Source organism: Callithrix jacchus, chromosome X, assembly GCF_049354715.1.
Source record: "Callithrix jacchus isolate 240 chromosome X, calJac240_pri, whole genome shotgun sequence".
Classification (NCBI taxonomy): domain Eukaryota; kingdom Metazoa; phylum Chordata; class Mammalia; order Primates; family Cebidae; genus Callithrix; species Callithrix jacchus.
Genome location: NC_133524.1, coordinates 3495904 through 3500506, shown reverse-complemented (window position 1 = coordinate 3500506; position 4603 = coordinate 3495904). Strand labels below are relative to the sequence as shown.

Here is a 4603-nt window from a genome sequence, read left to right as displayed (position 1 = left end):
AACCAGATAGGAAACTGCAGCCATTGAATGTTACTTCTTTTTGAAAACACACTGATATGTGTTACTTCAATTGTTCTTTAACCATGAATTAAGCACATTAGCTATTGTTCCCTGCTCTTTATAGCCTTTCTAATGAATAAAGATGGATGCAACTTCAGATCTTCTGGCCTAGTGTGGATCTGTGCATTCTCCTCCTATTAGGGTTACATTCTATTATTGCTACTGTATCTTTGTTTGCAATTAATTTGGCCACCCAGAGACTATTGTTTCCATATGTGGACAAAATGCAAAGTGTATCTGTCTTCCTGCAAAACAAAACAAAACACAAATACATCATTTTCCCGGTGTCTCATAGGTGTTCCTAGCCAGGGGCAATGTTTCTGTAGGAACACCTTTTTTACTTGCTTTTGTTCCCTTAAAAATCCTGAAATGTTTAGTCTCTCTAGCAAGCTATTACATAACAGTGACAGGCTGTGAGTCACTTAGGGATATAGGGGATTCTGCTAAGTACACAAAATCAGCTCCTTTTAGTTACGTCTTTACAACACGTGTGGAGAGTGTGGGTGGTTCATCTAGAACAAAGGTCTCATATTCTAAGACTCAAATTCAAGGGCACCTAGTGCTTTTTTCTAGGATGGACACAGGGTAGGAGATAAAATTATGTTGTTCAATTCATATTTGATTTGATTTGATTTTGAGGCAGGGTGTTGCTCTGTTGCCCAGGCTGGAATGCTCATAGCTCTGATCATAGCTCACTGCAGCCTGCACCTCCTGAGCTCAAGTGATCCTCCCACCTAAGCCTCCTGAGTAGCTGGAACTATAGGTACATAATACCACACCTGGCTAATTTTTTTTTTTTGTATTTTTTGTAGAGACAGAGGTCTCATCATATTGCCCACCTAGTCTTGAAATCCTGGGCTCAAGTGATCCTCCTGCCTTGGCCTCCCCAAGTGTTGGGATTTCAGGCATGAGCAACCGCACCCAATCTGAAAAAGTCTCATATTTTAAGACTCTAAGTCATGAATACCTACTGCTTTTTTTCTAGGACAAGCATAGAGTAGGAGGTCAAATTATGTTGTTCAATTCATGTATTTTTAAATAAATCCAGTTACATAGTCTAACTTGGAGTAAGCACCTTAATAAGCCATTTTAATGAAAGGATGGTTGAAGGTAAAGCCCCTAAACTGGAGACGATGATCATTAGATATACACTGTGATGATTTGTGGTGATACAAGTAGATGGGGAATACATAGCCCAATAGGAACCAGTGCAGGGGTTGGGGTAGCTCCCTGTAGGCAAGATTCCAGGTAATGGCTGGATGTGAGACACCAGGGTCCCACTGGCTAGGAGAAACCAGCAGGAGACAGAGGATGTGGGAAACACAGCAGATATTCTGTGTCTCCTCCCAAGTTCTCCAGTAAAAAAATTCCAAGTCCATTCGAAACTTTGAAATAGGACCTTATTTGGAAACTGAGTCTTTGTAGATGTAATTAGTACAGGATGTCAAGATGAAGTCATGCCGGATTCAGGACCCTAAATGCAGTGATAGGTGTCCCTGCAAGAGAGAGAAGAGGAGACACAGACAGAGAAGGCCCCATGGAGACAGAGGCAGGGACTGTAGTGTTGTGGCCACAAGCCAAGGATGCCAAGGACTGCTGGGAGCCACCAGAAGCTAGGGAGAGGCCAACAAGAGAACTAGATAAAAAATTAGTTAATTTTACATTTAAAATAATGAAAAGACTATAATTGGATTATTGGTGACACAAGGGGCAAATGCTTGAGAGGCTGGAAACCCCATTCTCCATGATGTGATTATTTGCATTGCATGCCTGTATCAAAACATTGCATATATCCCATAAATATATACACCTCCTATGTACCCACGAAAATTAACAATAACAAATTTTGAAAAACACAGAACTCGGAGATATACATTTATGTTGCTTTTAGCCACTCAGTAGGAGGCCATTTTTTAAAAAAAATATATTTTTAGTGGTCATTTTCCACCAGGTGTGGTGACTGACACCTGTAATTCCAGCACTTTGAGAGGCTGAGGTGGGCAGATCACCTTAGGTCAGCAGTTTGTGACCAGCCTGGCCAACATGGTGAGACCCTGTCTCTACTAAAAATACAAAAATTAGCTAGGCATGGTGGTGTGCACCTGTAATCCCAGCTACTCAAGTGGCTGAAGGATGAGAATCACTTGAACCTGGGAGGTGGAGGTTGAAGTGAGCCGAGATGGAGCCACTGCACTCCAGTGTGGGTGATAGGGTGAGAACCTGTCTCAAAAAAAATTGTCATTTTATAGCTCCCCACTGCAGCTGTCCCCCACCCTTCCCTTTGATGACCACTTTTGCAGGCTTCAGGGGGACCAGAGAACAAAGCTGGGGCCTCGCGGCCCCACTACGCTGCCAGCCGAGGAGAACAAATCACAATTGCAAATTATCCTAACAGTTAGCACCTGTACTTGGAGGCTCTGGAAACTGAGGAGGCCCCAGCTCCACCTTGTACAGGGGTCCATTTGGCAGTGACCTTCCTCTGGAGATGACGATATTCCTTTGGCCTGAGGGAACTGATGTTGATGAAACTGGTGGCATCAAGTGGCTCATAGTCACCCTGCATGTTCACGCTCACCAGTTCCTCCTCGTTGTAGAGACACAGTGGGGAATTTTGGCCTAGGATGTACACCTGGCTCTTGAAGATGGACACCTGCACTTTCCCTTCCACTCACTCCTGGGACTTGGCGATACAGTGGTGAATAAATTTACAGTCAGTGCTGTGCCAGAAACCAGTGTACAGCAGCTCAGTAAATTTCAAGCACAGACATTGTTTAATTTTGCCCACTTCCCAATCCATGGTGAAGGCCTTGATGTCTAAATGACCGTCGTAAAGAATGGCACCTGCTGGGGTCTCATAGATGCCTCAGGACTTCATCCCAGTGAAATGGTTCTCCACAATACGGCGCAGGCCATGCTTTCCCAAGACTTTGTTCAGGTACACGAAGAGCTCCAAGGAGGTCTGGTGGGTGGCACCATCCTTGACATTGGTTACCTTCGCAGGATCCCTGTTTTGAACATGATCTCAAGAATGTCAGGGATGTTGGAGGCTGTGGCAGGGTCCTGGGTCTTTGTGCAGACACCTGGAGGTGCTTATGGTACTTGGGGTTCTCCAGGAATCCAGCCTCATAACTGATGTGCATGAGTTTCTCCTCCATGCTCCACGGGCTCTTGGGAGTGATTGCGATGGAAATTTGATATTGCTTTGCATATTCCATCAGATTGTTCTGGCCCTTGAACCAGTTGTAGAACTCGGGCATCCTCCGGGGAGCAATGACCTTAATCTGGAGGCCATTGAGTAGCAGGTGAGCTCAGACCAGACCTGATCATTCCCCTTTCCCGTGATGCTGTAGGATACATACTTGGCCCCCTCCTGCTGGGTGATTTCCACTTGTTTGCGGGTGATGCAGGTCCTCGCCAGAGAGGTGCCCAGGAGGTAGCAGTCCTCATACAGGGCACTGGACTGGATGGGCAGCCAGATGAATGCCTCCACAAAAACCCCCTGCTGACATCCTCAATGAAACCTTGTTGGCCCCAAGCTTCAGTGCTTCCTTCTTGTCTTCCTCAAAGTCTTCCTTCTGGCTAATGTTGTCCAGGTAGGCAATTACATCATGGCCTTGTTCCTTCAGCCACACGAGGATGTGGGAGGTGTCCAGGCCACCACTGTGGGCCAGAACCATGGAGCCTTTGCTGGACATAGTGTCTGGGATTGGAGGTGCGAGTTCCTGGCATCTGGAATCTGTCTTCACGGTGCAATGAACCACTCCAGCCCTAGGCAGCGGAGGCAGGCAGTATAGCAAGAGGAGGTCATTTTTTACAGCAGCTGTACCAAACTAACACCATTCAGGTTAGAGGCAACACCAAAATCGATGAGAAATGTCAGGTGGGTTAACACACTGACTGAGAGTTTGGATCAACATGGACCCCCAGGCCCATGAGCCATGCTCAGGACACCAGGTGGAAAGTGTTGTGGTATACATTGAAGCTTTGAACTCTCCTTTGGAGCACCATGGCCTTGGTGTGACTACCAGATGTGCTTGGATTCAGTGCCTATCAGCTGAGGAGCTGAGCCTACTGAGAACTCTGTGTGTCAAAATTGGCCAGCATTTGGGACAGTTCTGGGCTATCAGTTGGAGACAAGAGTCCATGGCAGACATGAGCCAGAGCTGAAGAGAGAAATGCATAGGAGGCAGGATAATGGCCCCCAAAAGAGGGCTACATCCCAACCTCCAGAATCTGTGAATATGGTACTCTGCAATGGAGAAAGAAAATAAAGGTTGCAAATGGAATTAAGTTGGCTAAATCACCCGACCTTAAAACTGGGAGATTTTCCTAGACTGTTCAGGCTGGGCCCAATCTAGTCACAAGAGTCCTTAAAAGCAGACAAAGTTCAAGGCCAGCCTGGGAATCGTGGAAAGACAATGTCTCTACTTAAAAAAAAATAGCCGGATATGGAGGCACACACCTCAGCTACTCTGGAGGCTGAGGCAAGAGAAATGCTTGATCCCAGGAGTTGAAAGTTACAGTGAGCTATGACTGTGGCACT

At 46.1% G+C, this 4603-nt stretch overlaps 1 pseudogene; it reads right to left on the bottom strand.

Annotated features, from left to right (window-relative positions):
• Positions 1-2455: 2455 nt before the first annotated feature.
• On the bottom strand, positions 2456-3794 carry LOC100410442 (argininosuccinate synthase pseudogene; annotated as a pseudogene).
• Positions 3795-4603: the final 809 nt, after the last annotated feature.